This window comes from Mesocricetus auratus, unplaced genomic scaffold (assembly GCF_017639785.1).
Source record: "Mesocricetus auratus isolate SY011 unplaced genomic scaffold, BCM_Maur_2.0 Super-Scaffold_100006, whole genome shotgun sequence".
Classification (NCBI taxonomy): domain Eukaryota; kingdom Metazoa; phylum Chordata; class Mammalia; order Rodentia; family Cricetidae; genus Mesocricetus; species Mesocricetus auratus.
Genome location: NW_024429190.1, coordinates 19,688,326 through 19,707,047, shown reverse-complemented (window position 1 = coordinate 19,707,047; position 18,722 = coordinate 19,688,326). Strand labels below are relative to the sequence as shown.

The 18,722-nt window shown below is 43.4% G+C and overlaps 1 protein-coding gene across 2 annotated transcripts in view; it reads left to right on the top strand.

Moving 5' to 3' along the window:
• Positions 1-304: 304 nt before the first annotated feature.
• Positions 305-18,722, top strand: part of Hs3st1 (heparan sulfate-glucosamine 3-sulfotransferase 1) — a 29,389-nt gene continuing 10,971 nt past the window's right edge. Inside the window, exon 1 of one of the 2 annotated variants that reach the window (XM_005068819.4) lies at positions 305-438. The gene's annotated coding sequence lies outside the window, so the exon portion shown is untranslated. Of the gene's footprint in view, positions 439-867; positions 993-18,722 lie in introns of those variants that run through there. The other variant, XM_013112444.3, reaches the window with a different exon arrangement.

Sequence of the window (18,722 nt, the reverse complement as noted above, 5' to 3'; positions counted from 1 at the left end):
CCAGAAGCTCAGAAGCCGGGTGCTAAGCTGGGTGGCTGAAGTCGGCTCGCAGGGACGCACTGGGAGGCGGGACTCGGGGCAGCACCAGAGCCAACGAGGCAGCAGTGGGCGCTCGCGATCCTCTTCTGCCCTCGGTGCTCTCCCCGAGCGTCGGCCTCTGCTGTCCCCTCCTCCGGTTTCTGCTCCTCCTCCTGCTCCTCCCATCCTCGGATCCGGCACCAAAACGCCTGTCTGCAAGATCCTCTGTGCGCTGCAGCCACGAGCTGCCGCCACCGCCGGGTCTCTTTCGGTGAGTGCCTGTCCCTTCTCCGCTCGCCTGCCCGGAGGTGACTGGGGATTTGCTCCAAGTGGCTCAAGTGTTTGGAGGCGGTGCTGCCCATGGCCCGGCCGGAGAGACGTTTGAGGACGCCTGACCGGCTGGACGAGTACACGTCTCAGGTGAGCACTGTGCGCTAGCGGTAGAGGTGTCAGGCTGGGGAGTGGCCAGATAGGGCTGCCTAGGCACCTTCTGGTGTCCCGATTTAGGGCAAGTGCAAAGTCTAAGGTGAGTGGAGGCTGAAGCTGTTAGACTGAAGAGTACTCTGAAGGAAGACTTGGGCTTTTCTAATCCTCCTGTCCCCCCTGCCCTGAAAACTCATCTCTAAAATTCATAAGATGGACTATAAGGGACCTGAGTTTCTGACTTACAAAACTGGACTTACGTCCCTACGCGAATCAGGAGAGCCGTGGCTGCCCGCTGCTCAGCGCCGCGGATTCTCTCTAGGACCTTGTACAAGTTCAGCTAGAGCTCAGAGCTTCCGAGCCGGGTACCACTTGGGGATGAGAACTGGGCAGGAGGGGGGAGAGGGGAGGGACAGCTGACTGGAGTCACTCCGGAATAGGGCATCTGGAATGAGCAAACCTTGGTCTAGTTTGCCTTTGCGTTCGGTAGCTGTAATGGGGAGACCCAGCATCTCCCGAGGTATTCGAAGAGGAAGGCGGCAGGCAGGACTGTAAGTATTAAAAAAGCCGGTTACGAAAGGCTGTTGAATTTTCGTGTTACTTTTTACTTTTTTTCCTACCTGGGTTTCTATTTCGGATATGGCCAATAGGGGAGGTGGATGGGGGCATGGTAAGGGATGTCGGGACACGAACCAGGGGAGACTGTGTTTTGAAGGAGCAGGGCTTACTCATAGCGGGACTTCTTCAGGTGCGACCCCCACACCAGCCTTTGCAGCAGTGGGCTCCACTGCTTCCCCCTTCTGGAACCTACCTTTCCGGGAACTGGAGTGCCAGCTCTCAGAACCTGGGGCTCAAGGCAGAGATGGGATGGAGAAACCATCGCTGAAGCCAGATGCTGGTCAGGGATTGGTGCGTTGTGCCAGACTCAGCAATTATTTTTGGGTGCTTCAGATTATGTATGGCACAACCTAAGCTAAGGAGGCACCCTATCTTCTTTGCACAGGCAGGGCTCCCCTCCGGACTAGGTGCTTTTCTCTAATCCCCACTATGCAGAAGCTGTGGTATCCTTGCTTTGCCTTCCCTTGCGCGAGACTTACTCCTCCTCTTGCCTAGCGTTATGATATCCTGGGCTATTTTTATCCATAACTATGCTAAGATGCTTTGGGGGATCCCAAGGAGGCAGCTATGGAGCCACTGTCTCCAAGCTGCTCTCCCAGCAGCAGTCTCTTGTTAGCCAGGACCTAGGGTGAGGAGAGCAAAGAGTGGACTAGGGAGGAGAGGGTGCCCCCACCCCGTTTCAGGACGAGTTCACCATGCTCGGGAAAGCTCCACCAGCACCCAAGACTGACCTAGGCCCAGGTACCACCAGCACCCCCGGGGAGTCTCCTTTTGCCCCAGCCCTGGGTATTTGACCAGCTGCTGAATAGAGAGCAAAGTCTTGTGGTCTCTGCTTTGCCCTCAGATTTCCATGTGTTAGTTGAAATTCAATTACCAGCTTCCACCCAGGGGTTAATTCCAGGAACTCTATATTTAACTTTAGTTTTTAATAAAAGGAGATGGAGATAGCTCAACTTCTGTACCCGCGCCCCAGCATATCTAAAGTACTGATTCCTTTTGACGCTTGCTACTTTCCCGGTCACAGTGAGTACAGTTAGAATTAACTGGACCTTCCAAAATTCCAGATGAATGCTTAAGCTTCAAATCGCTGCCCCTTTCTTCTTTATTTCCAGCATGCTTAGACTTTCCCATTCCCAAAACTGGAAAAATAACATTGAAATGGACCCTTGTGTTATGCAAGGTAAAAGCCCCCCCCAATACCACCCCTCTTCACAGTCAGGTATGAGAAGGTGAACTTTTCAAGGAGTCCCCATTGGCATCAGTTACCCGTCTAATTCTTGTTCGACAGGGATGGACAACTTCCTGACTAAGCACTCTTGAGTCTCTGCAGTTAATTAGCCAGCAGTCAGAGAAGATGTCTTAGTGAGCAGGGCTGAGCTATGTAGGCTTCTGGGCTTCACTTCCTCTGTCAAGCCTCTGCGTATTGCAATGCACCTTGACTTTAAGATGAGAAGTTTTGAACAGGGAAAATGGTGAGAAAGTGATGCCTTGGACACATTGAGGGAGGGCCCTTACTCCTGGCATGGGAGCAGAGACTCTATCCCTGTAGTAAATTATTGTCTTCCTACACCTTGTTAAACAGAGTGAGTTTTGCCTTGCTCAAACTCCTTTATGTAGCTGAGACTTGTGTTTTCATCCTCAAAAGAATTTCTCTGCCTTGAAAAGTCCTAGGGATTCTCTAAAGGGAAAAGCTTCACGGGAGCTTTTCTTGTCTTAAGTTAAAATTCAGTGGCGATTTGAAAGCAACTGGGAATGGATTGGCTGGTATGTGCTGTTTATTGAGTTCTGCCTTTCTGAGACCAAGCATACACCCTGGGTGGCACACAGCCACCAGCAGGACCAAGACAGGGTCTCTCCTAGGTCATTAGGTTTGGAGGCAGGGACAGTGAAATATGTGGAAGCGTTAATGGGTTTTAATGTGTGCCTGTCATGTCTAGATACCAGTTCCAGGGCCCCGAGCTGACTGCTTTGTGACAAGTATACTGGCTTCCTAGATGTTGAAGAAGGTAGGGACTTTGCAGATGAGATTAGAAAAGAACAACGCTGCTGTTCCTTAGTCCCTAGCCTGGGCACAGAGCCCTCTGCTTTTCTGTCCAGGCTGCCTTTCTGGAAAGAGAAAGTAAGAGACTACCAGCTGGGATGAAGCCAACTTCTGACCCCATGACCTTAGGCGGATTGTGTTCTTTCTCTAAACCTCATAGTCTTTCCTGCAGATTAGTGACTGGAGGATGATTAAGAGTAAGTAACAAAATGCACATAAAAGACACTTCACCAACTATAATACATGTGAAATTTTGTTTATCTGATTTGGTTTTCTGACATTTATATTTTATAGATACTTAATGTTCATGTTAGTTGTAATAAGTTTCATCTTAAGTGCATTCTACATGAATTACATCAGCACTGAGCCCCACTGTTTCTAAGAATTATAATTTTAATTTTCAGGATCAGTATTCAGTTTTAGAGTTGTTTTTCTTCATCTTTTTTTGAGACAGTCATGTCTCCTGGGATGACCTCAAACTTGCTATGTAACCAAAGATGACCTTGAACATCACCTGGCCCTCTTGCTCCCAATTCCATGTGCTGGGATTATAGACATGAACTATAGCCTCAAGTCATTGTAGTGCTGGACTTCAAACCAGTGTGCTACTCAACAGCTCTACCAGCTGATCTACCTCCCTTGTCCTTTAAAGGCTTTTTGCTGTAGTTTTGCTTTTAAGTTCAGAACGTACACGTGTCTTAGGAGATATATTTGGGGGGAGATACTTAATATTGCTTAATCAAAAGCAGAGAAAAATTAAAGAACAATGACTCAGCTGGGGGAGAGTGAGGCATGACCAGTTTTGTAGGTCTCCCTTGTCTAACTTGGTCATCTATACAGACTTCTTTTTTTCTTTCTTTTTCATTTTTTTTCTTCTGGAATTTGTCCCCAGAGCCTAGTTCAGTAACAAGCACTTAATAGGCAGTCCATAAATGTGTTTGGAAAAATGAATGAATGATTGAACGGAATCTTCGCAGCTATTCAGGAGAGCAGATGGCACCATTTCTATTTTAACAATTGAGAATCTGCAGATTAGGAAATGTTGTCAGTTTTCTAAAGGTACAGAGGATTCCAGAATGGAATTCAGATCTATGTGTTCTCATTACAGTCTTCAGTACTGCTTTGGGTGACTATCCCTCTATCACCACTCAAAGCCCTACTACGTGACTGGAAGATATCCAGCAACCAAATTATCTTCTATAGAGAATCTCACTGTCTTGCTTCAGAGATATGCTCCCAGCTGGAGGTGGAGTTTCTTTTCCTAGTTTGTACCTTGCAGGCTTGAACTCAAGCTGAGTTAAATGGCCCCACCAGGGGATTGGAATCTGGAGGGAGCAGCTTAAGGACACAGGAACTGCTGAGTGTTTATCACCCACTGGGGTCATGGATGGAGTGGCTGGCGTCAGCAGCAGCAGCATCCGCGTCTCAAGATGTGCTCCCAGTGGAACCATTCCTGGGGCACCATCTTGACATGATCCCTGAAGTCTGTTTCCCTTCATTCCTTCTCGTTTTCCAATCCTGGATTTTTAGCATCGCACTAGTTCCTAGAGGCAACACATAGTCTTCAAACAAATCCCCCTTTGTGTCTGAGTCAAGCAGCATTGTAAGCAGCTGATGCACACAGCCTCTACGATCCATCTTCAGGACTGCCTCTGGCATGCAGCCTTCTCAGCTCCCTCCACCCACAGGGAATTAAGTCCATAGCTTTTGCAGGCCGTTAGAATAATATTTACTGGGCCATAGTCTGTCAATAGTTATGTGCTACCAGGAGAGGACTAGAAAAAAAATGAATACATTATTCTTCCAAGGAATGGCTTAAACATAACAAAAATAGATCCCAAAGGACATTTTTTTTCTATTTTTTTTTCTCCTGCATACGGCCTGCTTTTTGGTAGCCTTCCAGCAGGGGTCGCAATGGCAATGCCTTCAGCTGCTAGGCAAGGAAGGATCAGCCTGGGTAGAACAGAAGTATGGACTTAGAGCTCAGATCCAACTTTGTTCCCAATGAAACCCGAGGCCTAACCTTGCCAGTTTTATTTACTGTTTAAGATAAATTGCAGGTTCTTGTTTTCCATGAAATTTACTGACATCAGGTTCTAGCAGCTAACTCAACATGTCTAAACAGTACATGTGGGCTCTATGGAGCATTTTTCTATAAAGGGACCTTGGAGCTCTCCCACATGCCTGCAGTATGTGGCTGCTGGTGCCTGGAATTTGACTCTGAAGATCTTGTATGATCAGAGATCACTACAAGAGTGTGAAAAAGGGGATATAGACTGCTGTAATCACTCCCTTCCATGTATGTAGACTGCTGTAATCACCTACTTTCCATGTATGTAGACTGCTGTAATCACTCCCTTACATGTGGACGCAGCATCTGCTTCAGTCAGCTGGGGATGCCTCTGGTCCTTGTCTCAGTAAGCAGTCTCAGAATCCCATTTACACCTTTAAGTCACTTGCAGAGTTCCAGCCCTGCCACACTCACTGTTCTTCCCACCACTAACATGGCAGGGAATAAAACAGATGGAAACCTTCACCCCTGTGCACATCTTCAGGTGAAGGAGACAAAGGTAGAGAACTAATGAAAATCTGTCCTACTTAGATTGGGATACACTAAGGATTAAAAAAAAAGACAGGGAAGTATGATACAAAACGTCAGGCTATCTGGTAAGTTGGGAGGACTTCAGCAGGTAGCCTAGGTTCTAGTTCCTTGTAATCAATATAAAGTTTCACTGTCTGACCCAAACCAATTTTCAGCACATGAGTATAGACCACTGAATGTATTTTGCAATGTTAAGTTAATCTCTGGTATTTCTCTGAATATCTAAATTTTTAAGTGATGAGTGGGCATGCTTGTTGAGCATCTTCCTTGAACAAGGCATTGTGTTAAATGTGGTCATGGACCACCATATCAAGCAATGTTGCTGTAGACAAACATGAAAAATATCAACGCAGGATTAGTGGAGATTAGGTCACAAGAGCTAGGGAGGGGAGTGGAGAAGATGTCCTTGTAAACAGTCCATGCTCAGAACACTGGTGTTTAGTGCCTTTTTAATTGAACAGTGAATATGCATATGTGCCAGAAATAGTTTACATGTGTGCCTTCCAACTTGCTTTCCGTGCCTAGATTCCATCCTCGGTGACAATTTCTTTGGAGCTTTAATTTCTTGGTCTGGCACTGACTTAAAAATTATTATTGCAGAAATTCACTTTGTCTTTCAGAAACCAGGTATTTAATTTTTTTTTCTTAGTGCGAAGTGTCCTTGTGCCCTTGGAGACTCTGATGTCACATCTTCCAAATCTGTCTGACCTTTGTTGATGGGCAGTTGTCCAGGAGATGAAGAAATACTTTGGGCTCCTGACGAACTTACAGTTTAGTGAGCAGTCCCATAAAATAGCAAGGTTGTGTATAAAAGGTAGGGAGTGTATGGACGTGTTTAATGCCCTCATCTTGCTGATAAGCCTCTGTCGTCACTGTCCCCTTTGTTCACATCAGGACGTTCTTAAGACAATTGTGTAGCTCTTGAATGTGCTTAGCTGTAGTTATCCTGCTACTTGACTGACTCACTTGCTTACTATGTCACACTCCCCCACAAGGAGATACGCTCCATGAGAGCGAAGACCTAGAGGTGTATGCTTGCTTCAGTTGCTCGAATGCTGTGTCTGCTCCCAAGTCCTGGCTCAAAAGAGCAACCCCGGGAGTCTTCATCTGGGGAAAATGATGGAGGGCTTCATGGGAGAGGAATACTTAAGAGAGAAAGTCATTAGAGGGAAAAGAAAAAAAATCAAGAATAGTCAAAAGTTATATAGATCCAGTCACTGAGAACACAGCCAATTGTTTTAATGTTTGCAAAATGTAAATTCGGCTGAATAACTGACCCTTTAGCAGGAACCCATGGCTGAGGCTACCATGGCCATGCAAACCTCTCTGACTCAGAAAGAATATGCAACGATGAGTCCTTGCTTTGGCACCTGGTGATAATAGCAGCTGTCTCCTTTCTCTTCCCCCTCAGTCCTACAAAGGTGGAAGGGGAAGCTCAGATCCTTTGGTTTATGTTTGAGGAAATGGAAGCCTCTAAATGAGTCACCTTTTTTCCCCATTTCCTGCATGAAACTGGTAGGTGCCTGACCTGCAGCCAGAATCTTCTACCTGTGCTGAGCAGATAGCTTGAGATTATTCAACCCCAGGAGGACTGAATGAGTAGCCCACACTCTGTAAGTGAAGAAATACACTTACTGTTCACGTCTTCTTTTATCCACCAGGAACTTCCACTTCAGCATTTTCTGTCTTGTCGCCTTTCCCCTAGAATTCCTGCAGATTCAGAGCATGTAAGCCCTGCAGTAGGTTGTTTTATGTAAATGCCTTCATTATTTAGGAGAGTCAATCAAAGTCCTATATCAGCAGTTAGAATACAGTGAGAAAAAGGTGATTGCAGATGAAGCTAAAATGAAAAGGCATGCTCGCCTTGCTGTGCTCAGAAAAATAACTACTTCAGAGGCAGGGACTGTAGTAGGCTGGGAGTCCCCTCTAGAAGCCGGTTTGCCCTTGACTCCCACTGTTTCTCCAAACAGACCCTCCCCAGGCTGGAGAGGAAGGAGGCACTGGGTGTCAGGGAAAATATCTGAAATTCTTTCTAGTTTGAAATTACTTTTGTTTTGCTGGCAATATGCACTCATGTTGGCTTTCAATAATGGGTAACGTTTTAGGACCGTAGTTTTCTCAACATTATCCTGAAGACATAAAAACATAAGAGTGCTGGGTGCCATGCTCAGAAAGTACTCTTGTATACAGTTGGTTGATATTGCAGATGAAAATGTAAGACTGTCAAGTAAATTTGATTTTTAGATAAATAATGAGTAACAGTTTAAGTATATCTCAGATATTTAAGAATTCAGTTCCTGTGTGCTGAGAGAGAGCATAGGTCAGTGGTAGGGTGTGTGCTTAGCATTCCTGAGTCCTGTGGTCCATCTGTGGCCATGTGCCTTCAATCCTCTATCTTATAAAGTCTCATTAGGTTCCCGAGTTTTCTGAGAAATTATTTCTTCTGAAAACTCTGAATCATATGAAGCTAAGCAAAGGGTTACAGTGTAATCTCAAAGGTGAAACGGTTTAGCCTGGGGGAATGATCCAAGATGAAAAAGAAATGTCGTTTCCTGGGTGAGCTAAGTAGGGAACAGCCTGGCTTAGGAGATCTTATTTACCTGCTAAAAAGAGGAAAACAGAACCTGGGATGTATTTAGTAACAGAGGCACACATTCTCTTTTTACCACCATGGTATCAGGAGTCATGTCTTTCTCAGCAGTCTCTGTGAAAAAGGGATGCCAACCTGTGAGGCTACCTGAGGAGTACTGGGTCCGCTTAGGCGGGGGCCTTATTAAGGAAAATATGCTTCCAAGCACATCTCTATAGACCTAATTCTGTGTGTTTAACTTGTAGTACCTGTAGAAGCCAGGAAACCAGAAAGAGGCCATTGGGAGGATTATAGTACAGAGGAGAAGAGCATAGTAGAGCATAGGCAATGCCAAAATAGAGCAGGGGTAGGGTGGGGCAGGGTGGGACAGGGTGGGGTAGGGTGGGGTGGAGTGCATACAGGGAAGATTTAAGCAAGAACATGTGGGAGGATAGGAGAGACAAGGCAGTGGGGAGGAGGGTTAACCAGATGAAGGGATATTAAAAACTGTATGGAAACCTACTATCTTGTAACCAAATTAAAATATGTAATTTATTTTTTAATAAACTCTTTGAAGGGAAATGCCCAGCGAGGCTGGAAAAAGCTGCTCCTATAAGTCATGGGTTATTAAAACAAAATCCCTGTGCAATGGGTGGGATACTTCTTACGAGTTGTTGGTCAGCGATCCCCAGACAGTACAAGTTCTTATCATTTTCTTTGTTGATAGTCAGGACCAAATGGTAAGACAGTGTTGCTAAATACACCACATTCCCTTGGAAGTATAACACAGAGAAATCAAGCTGGAATGGAGGTGAAAATGCCCATCGACTGGCTAGCTTTTATGGTTCTAAAAGGTGCTGTACAGGTTGCTGGGGAAGGGTGAGGAGATATCCATCAATAGATGGTCTTATACAGTTATGAATCTTCCTATGTATGAAACCACCATGCTGGGCAAGATGTTTCTACCCTACTGTCATGTGTGTAATGAACGATTCTCTGGTTGAATTTGAGACCTGTCCCACAAGAAAGAAATCATGCCTGGTACTGTAAACCCGAATAAAAAAAAGAAAAAGAAAAGCATGGCAGGGGAAATAATGGATGGGCCCTAGTGGGAACTGTATATTATTGCTGAACTAAATTGACAGTGTCACGTTCATACACATAGATGGTAATCAGTGAATTCTCTCTTTCTAGATAGTGAACAGGAGTGTGAGAGAGACAGGGGAGGGGGGAGGGGCACGGACTCATAACTTCACTGCGTACTGAGAATATATGATAACTGAGTGCGTAGCCTGAAACAAACAGTTTATATCAGCTCCTCTAAGACAAAGGGAACACTATGGAAGAAACGGAGGAAAGATTCCAAAAGCCAGGTGATAGGGAGTAGGGCTGTGAATGTTATCTTCTAGGCAGGACAGATGCATTGTGTGCACAGCCTCAGAGCAGCTCTGGTTCTGCATGAGTCAATCGTGGTTGGAGGAGGGACTCAGGGGGCTGAACTATTTGCTCCTGTCAATTTAGGGAGAGGAGAGAATCGTTGTCTTTAGATGCATCCCCACTGGTGACTCCATCAGGCTCTAGTGTGTTGTTCCAAACCAGTGGCCACACCGATGGCTCTGGTTAAACCAACTAAGTCACAAAATCAACCCCAAAGCTGTGATTCTGAGAAAGTGACTATCGGGGATGGTGGGTGGTATAGAGATTGGAGGGAAATAAGGAGCAGTGAGCATTGCAATACTTTATATACATGTGTGAAATTGTCAAATAATGAAACTAATAACAGAGGAAAGCTTAGGTTCCCATAAGGCTTCACTAGGGCCAGATGTCCACTGCTTTGCAAGTTGCCCCTGAAATTGCTCTTCCCTCAAATGACTACAAAGTTCATGAGCCTGTGACACGGCCTTTCTGATGTCCTGGGCCTGGTGTGCTAGGCTGGGATTGGGAACTCGATGGCAATTCCCCCAAGGTTCTAGGAAGACGCTGTGAGGATGAGTGTGAGTGTGCCGGATCAGGCAGCCACTTGATAGAGACTCATATCAGCAAGGACTTTGCTGCTTGTACCGTTTCTAAGGCATATTTTTATAGCTTTTTCAATGGTAAGATCTTGCTTAAGACAAAACAATCCATTCCTGTTGCATATAATACTAGTACCTTGTGTAACATGAACAGCTTACTAGCAGCATGTTGTCTAGAAAAATATGTGCACAATGGCATTCAGGTATCCAGCCAGATGGATCTGTTTGGAACTTGCTTTACTCCTTCTGAACCATGTCATAAAAGGTAAGCTCGTTTACATGATTAAACCTCAGTCTTTACATCTGGGAAATGGGCATGCTTAAATTTATACCAGGTGGTTGTTTAATGTTCAGTTAGCCAAATAAACTATGTCAAGAGGTACATGATGTCTGACAGACAGTGTCACATCAAGCTGACAACAGAAAGGGACAATGATCCTGGATAGGTAATTGAATAGTATGCCACGGGGGTCAAGAACTAACGCTCATACATGACATTTATAGGATAGTGTCTCAGTATTTTGGTTTTCCAACCTAACTTACCTTTCCCACATGAAGTAGCAATGAAGAAATGGTATAGAATGAGGGCATGAGAAGACCCAGAGTGCACGTTGTGGGAAAGAAGAATGGAGAAAGGGAGGAGCAGAGGATAGAGGGAGAAAAGAGAAGATGAGACAACAAAAAACCTAAGAGGAGCAGACCAATCAAATCTGGGGGCAAGGAGTCCATTAACATGCGACAGGAATGTCCTCAACAGCAAGCCCTGCTTACATCCTTATGTAGACACTTAGTTTAAAGCCACCTCCATCCAGTGTCCCACAGCTCGGGGTTCCAAAATGCTCTTTATATGGAAGGAATAAAAAGCTATAATTGTTAAGGTGGAGAGAAGCTGGGGGATCTTTGTACAGTGTAAAATGGCAGGTGACAACACAGGGGTACCGAGTGCCACCTTGTGGAGGGACCATCCACTGGCCACTGTGCCCCTGCTGACCTTCTGGTGAGGTGGAGCTCATCTTTAGTTGGGTTTTACATCTGCATTGTTTAGATTAACGCTTGGAGAAGCCTTTCAGAGTGGAATCCTGTCTGATTTGTGGCAGTGGGTCTTCTGGAAGTATAGTACCTCTGCTTGGTACTCTCAGTTCCTTCTGCACACCTTGTGTGTATGATCCCTTCATGAGAAGTAAGACCACACATAGGACTGACTGGAGCTCTTTTCCAAGAGTAGTTTGAGTTCACAGTGAATCTGGACACAAGAAAATATCTCTGACCAGGAAAGAAGTATTTTCCATTGAATTTCACAATTTGGAAGTTTAAAAGCCACCACTGTCTAAAATGTCTTTCTATTGGAATCTTATCTGTAACATATGTAGAACATCCATCATGAAGCCTGGCACATAGCCAGAATCAACATGGTGGCACCTAATACTCATTATTAGTTTCTCTTGCTGGAAAGACAGATTTTGATTGAAAATCAGATCAAGAGTGCCATGTTGCGTATAGATGATTGCTCCTTTCTGCATGCTGGTGCCCCACCTCAGGGGGTGAAAGGTCACAGTGTCCCTCACACAAGTGATCTCATCACTAGGCTCTGAATCAGAAAAAGATTGACTAGAAGAAAAACCTCTAGATTTTTCCAATCATTCCTAGCAGCCAGAAGTTAGCCCAAAGGTGTGTGTGTGTGTGTTTGTGTATGTGTGTGTATATATGCAAATATAATAGGAAACTAAGGCACATAGGCATTTGAAACAATGAAAGCAGAAAATTAATTGACTATGGCAGCCCTGAATCGATCCCTCTTACTTTGAGCAACTATTACAGCTGTGTTTGTACACGGCAGTCGGTGATTGATTAGGCTGAGCCTCATAACTTCTTTTTTATTGCTATGTTCAGCTGAAATACAGATCTGTTATCCTTCTGCTTTCCTCTTTTTTCCTCCTCTGGCTCCATAACATTGCAACCATTTGCAGTCTCCAACATTTCTCCCTGTTAGTCTCTCCTGGCGTCCTGAGTAATCTTTGCAAAAGTCAGAGATAAGCAGAAACCTCCCCGTTCCCCAGAGCAATGGGGAATCCCAGGAATTGTTGTGTTTGACTCTTGGACGTAGATGTGAGCTCATCTCAGAACATGAGGTTTCAGTGCCAAGGTCACCTTGGGCAAGTAAATCATCTCACTTTTCCTTAGGTATTCACCCATAATTTCAGTTATACAGTTCTCTTTGCTTGTTTATTTAATATTAAATATATTTCAAGATGTGAAGTTATAGAGTTTGGGGAATTTGTCTAGAGTCCCCCAAAGCCAAGCAGACTATTGTTGGTACATAATAACTGTTGAATGAAAACACCAGAGACCCTGCCACCTTCCTTTTAAGTCTTCAAGATTAAGTGCAATGATGCATTTAATGGTGATTTTAATGACAGTCCATTTAATTAGTTAGAACATTTAATGCATATAGTAGGTGTGTAAAAGCTCTCTCTTCTTGTTCTGTTTTACTTTTAAAAAATATTAATGAGCTTCCAAGTTGGGTAGCTGGTGTGCCCACTGAAATCCTTCACCACTCTGTTCTCTTGAGTCTGACGATGAGAGCCCCATGATTTCCCCCATTTAGATCAGTGACATGAGTATTCCCATATTTGGTGCACTCTGCTTCCTGTCTGGAGACTCTGTGTCTTCTTTGTCTCATCAAGTTCGCAATGCTTCATTTTTTGAATGTTCTCTCTGGATGATCTTCTAATGCATGGCCTCCATATCCCTTGATAAATTATTTTCTATGTGGAGAGCAGCACGGATCTCTTTTCTAGGTATATTATGGTCCTATGCTTTCTTTCTCAAGTGACTGGAGGGCAAAGGATATGTCGCCTGACCTGCAAATTGAGGAGCCACTTCTGTTCGCTGCTTTGGGGTGTGCTTGCTTCCCCTTCAGGCTGGTGACATCCTTTGCTTGCCTTAGTGCCTGCTCTCTTTAAAGGTCTCTGAAAGACTTGAGTGTATAGATGCCTGTCACCAGCCTGCATGAGGAGGAGGAGTAGGCAGTCACCTAAGCTTAAGCACCCTGAATAAGTATGGATACCTTTCCTGCACTGAGAGAGTACTGTTCCTCTGGGTGACATGGTTAGGACCACTATTGACTTGGCTAGATCCCCGAGGACTTGGGTCCCAGACAACAGGACCACCAATTCTGCATGCTTCTTTATGCCTTACACTCAGGCCAGGTGCAACAATACAACAGAGATTTAAATGTATGTAGATGGATTTGTTGAGAAAGGTTCAAGAGAGGGATGTGGTCCTTGCAGGTGGGAAGTGAAAGTACTATTATTACAAATTCAAAGCTCATTTATTATAAATAGAAACACAGCTTTGAGGGCAAGCACATGTGTTAGTTTAGACTTCCTGCATTCACATGCACAGCTGTCCTATGTCTCCTAAGAATCTTAACACAGCCTGTGTGCAGATATTCATTGTGGGGTCAAGGTCATGGCTCCCAGTGTTGTGTCTTTGGCTGAGCTTGCTTTCCATGCAGTAATTCTCCCAGGGCCCAAAGGCTTCTACTCCCAGGGCACCATTACTCTTTCCATCTTGCAGGTTGAGTCTTCTCATACTGGTCTCAGTCCTGAGTCTCAACTGCATCACATACATTCCAAAGAAAGCTGTGGAAGGGTCCTGGTTTGCCATCAGGCAACATGGTAGGAATCGGGTTGTGTGGCCCACTAGATTTGGGCCTGGCTGGCTCAGGCAAAATGGTGTGTGAGTGTGAGATTATCATCATCACCTACTTTCTTTCCTTACCTGGGTAGTTTTTAAGATTCTACCATAATGACTAATTGTCCCCTAATAGCTGTCCTTCATATACACTAGGCTAGGAACAGTTGTGTCCAGTAGTCTGCCTTTTTCTGTTATTGTTTCCTATGTAACTAAAAGTATGCAATGTTTTTGTATTTTGATTTAGTGTTTGGAATGTTTCAGTTCCCTCCTATACTTAGGAAAATTATTTAAGGAGACAAAAAAGTCATTAAAAAAACAAATTATTATCATTATAATGCTTTGATTTTTTTCTTCAAGTGTCATCAGATCATGAAAGATCATATGTCACAGAGTCCTATGTACTGAAAACCTACCTTGTATCAGGAAAGTGAGTGTGATTCTTACTTTTAACTCATATATCCGCCCAAGTAGGATAGCAGGGTGCCCTCTCTTACTTTCTTAATCGAAGACTGAGGCCCAGAAGGAGAAGTAGAGTCCCCAGGGAGACAGACCCAAGCCAGCACGTAAACTCGAGGTATTTCAATTACATCACTGTGTTTATACATTTCCCTCTTTCTGTGCTGGAGCCTGGACGCCACTCAAATGTGTTGAACTTTCTTCTTATTCTCATTAGACGCCCCCCCCACCACCACAAGTAGTCTTCAATGTCTTCTCCAAGAAGTATACTGCAAACTTCTTTCAGTTGCTAAATTCATCATCAGCTCCAGTCTTTGGCCTCTCATTGTGGAAGTGATTGTTTTACTGTCCAGTTTTCTGGCACAATGAGAGCTTGGGGAGGGAGAATCAAACAACAACATGTCCACAACAGTATCATATTATTGCCATAGTATATACTTTATTCTTGTAATAACTAAGCATCTCTTATAGAATGTTTTTTACTCTATTAGATCCACTCTAAACTAGATCTTTGGTTCAGTTATATTAATTGAGTGTTAACTGTGATCCTAAGACAGTAGATTTATTTATTAAAAACTGTGTCATTCTCCTACGTCTCAGCATCAAGAACACCTAAGCAGCTTGAAAATTTGGTATGTGTTCCTGAATTTAACCTGTGTCTGTCAGGCTGATGATGGATAAAGTGATAAGGCTTTATGGCTAACTCAACAGGAATCATCCTGTTTGGAATCTTAGGTAATTATCAAGACACATGAGTATGTCTTAATTTTCTGAATATTTCTCATTTAAGATGTGTGCTAAGTAGTTAGAATCTGTGTCTTAATTATTTCTCTGTTCAAATGAGGTTTAGAATACCCACAAACCTTGGTCAAGGTCACAAAGAAGTCAAAGCACAACACTAGATTGGATCCCAGCACCTGACAATAGCTTAACAGGCATCCATTTCCAAACAATGGCCCTTTCAAGCAAGGGACCTTTTGTGGAGACCTGTTGTGTATGGTTGAGATTATCTAGGTGAGTTACTTAGACTACCTGAATAGAGCCTTTATCAGCTACAGTGGAAAACAGAAGTCAGAGAGTGACAATGCTGACATTTCATGAGGATTTTCTTTATGCCAGGCCCTCTCTTTAGCCTTTTCTGTACTAACAATTCCTTTGGTTCTCATGACAATCGTACAAAGTCGGTACTGTTGCAATCTTCACATCTCAGATAAGAAAACGAGACACACAGAGCACACGATTTGATCTGGGTTACACAGGGGAATATCTGTGCAGCTGGGATTCAAAGCCAAACTCTTAACTCCACAAACCTTCCCATTATGAGGGCCAGGATTCATCTAGCTGATTCTAGAAAATTTCCTGCTGATGTCAACAAGTTTCAAGTGCTTTATCTAAGTAAAACTAAATAATATGTTAAACGTAAAAAGTGCAAATCAATTATTTTGTGTTTATATTCTGAAAGAATGAAAGTTAAGTCTCATAATGATCTCTCTTGAAAAATACCATCGCATTTGATCTGAAGATACTGAAATTATAGCAAGAAATAATGAGAGAACTCCAACACAGGTGTGTCAAGGGCAGCAATATATGGATAAAGGATGTGACTTTTTGATGAGTAAGATAACAAAATAGGTGTCCCTTGTTTACAGTGGATTCTTTATGGATAAATTGAAATTTAAATAAAAAATGAGGTACTAATTAATTTTGTAGCACCAAAACTGAACATAAAAAAGATATGCTGAACTCTAGTAGCACTTAAATGTTGTTGCTTTTGTAAAGTATAAATAACTGTGGTTTGTGTGTGTTTAGCGGTATGTGTGTGTTTGTAGCAAAGAGGTCCTATTAATGGCTACAGGTGTATTCAGAGAAAAGATATGGTCACTATGAAATCACTGCCGGCTGCGGTGCCCAACTTGGGTTATTTCCATTTCAGCTTCCCTCGTGAGTTCCTCGTGGGCATGTTTTTGTCTTAAAAAATCTCTCTCTCTCTCTCTGTCTCTGTCTCTGTCTCTCTCTCTCTCTCTGTGTGTGTGTGTGTGTGTTTGTGTTTGTGCATCTATGTCTATGATATTTCTGTATATGATGTCTCTGACTATATATGTGTTTATATGATGTATGTATATATCTATGTCTATGATATATCTGTATATGATGTCTCTGGGTATGTCCATGTATGTCTATATATTTCCCATCTATTTCTATGTATGTATTCAATCTATGTATATATTTATGTGTATGTGTGCATGTGTGTGTACATCTATGTCTATGTTGTATTTATATGATGTTCTGTGTGTGTGTGTGTGTGTGTGTGTGTGTGCAATTATACACATGTATGATGAGGTCAGAGGATCACCTAATGTGCAGAACCTCACTTTATGCCTTGTTATAGACAGGGTGTCTCTTCTTTTGTTCATAGTTGTACATTCCAGATCAGCTGGCCTTTGAGCTTCTTAGGGATTCTCCTATGTCTACCCCCTAGATCACTGTAACACTGGCATACATGTAACCACATTGAGATTTATATGGGTCCTAGGGATTCAAACTCAGGTCCACTTGCACACCAAGTGTTTTGTAGAGAGAATTTCCGCAGCCTGTGGTTGTCTATGGCATTGTTCTCTCACTCTGGTTCACTCCTGGTGCTTGCCAGTACAGATAAGATGTGATATTAACAGAAGACTTTTCACATTTACTCTAGTAAGAAAGTGATAAACATTCAACAGAAATCATATTTTAGTTTTAAATTTGGAGTTATTCCTGAGCCAGCAATGTTTGGTACCATCCTTTCTTGGGATGTTGGGCAGCTCTCTGATGCACTTCCAAGTCAGGTGTGAGGTCACCACGGAAATGACCAACACTCTGTGGCGCAACTCGGCACTCAGCTAGGATGTTCGAAATGCTGTGTGTGTTCAACATACATTTTTCACAGGGATGTGTCAAGGCAGCTACACTGTCAGTACAGAATCCACACGATACAAAATGCTAGATTTTAATTTAATTTTGTATTTGAGATAGAATCTCATTATGCAGCCCAATCCTTCTGCCTTTGTTTCCATAGCATTAAGATTGCAGGTGCATGTCACTGTACCTGGCCTAAATACTTGTTTTTTAATGCCTATGATCAGCCAAGAACACATGTATACAAACATCTCTAAGCAGAAATTTCCAAGAATTTCCAGTAATTTTCCCCCAAGTTGGAATCTATCCAATAAAGTGGCTTTGCAGGAATTCAAACTCAGAACACTGTTTTCGTTCTGTTGGGCTTATACACTGTGGAGTCCTCAGGCTCCTAAACTTAATCTCTGTCAGGACTCAGCAACAACATGCAAGCCCCATAGCAAATGCTAGGTTAGAGGGTATACACACCTACCTATGTTTCCTGCTCCAAAAAATCTAGAATGCATGGCTTCTTAAGGGCCTGTAGAGTAAACACCATGTCTCTTTCATGATTGTGCCCGGGTGTCACCTCCACTGTGGCCTCCTTTTAGGTACACTCTGCTTCTCTCCAATTTTCTACCATTGAAGTATTTTATTTACAGGGCTCCCTTTCTGTTCATTCAGAAACTTTGCAATTAGCTCCTTTATGTTGTCTTCCACATTAGAGAGAACTCTTCAAAGACAATGAGCAGATTGTTTATGTATATCTAGAACTCCATGCAAGCTCAAAAACTTTGCAGAAGCCACTGTGAAGCAATGAGTGCTCACCTGCAGGAGAAGTGGAGATCTTAGGCATCAAAACTTATAGGTTTGGATTGCTCTCTATCTTTTCTGTTCTTACCTTCTCCTTATTTAACAGCAAATATTCTTTTACTACATTAACAAAAAACCCAATATTTTTCACACTAATACCCACAGTCGAATCTGGAAAAACTAGAGTATCGGATCATTCTAGTCCTCGGACTTGAATGACATCAGCCAGAGTGGACAGCAGCTGCCAATTTAAACAGATCAGGGGCACAACTTGTTTGCCACAGCCCCTAACAGTCCACTGACTTGATACATGATGTCACCTGCCTGAATCCAGCAGGCGGTCCTGTGCTTACACAGCAGAAGGGCTCCCAGCCAAGAGCTTAGTTCTGCTGTTCTGTCCCTGAGGACTTTGTGCTAGTGGAGCTGTTCTACCAGACACTAGGGATAGGTCCTTTGCTCATGGTCCTAGAGGATGAGATCTCAAGAACAAGTTGCATAGAAACTCACTTCTTTAATATGGGTTTCTTCCTGGCCTACGAACAGCTCCCTTCTTTGTCTTCACACATGTTGGTTGCATAAAAGAACTCGTTTCAT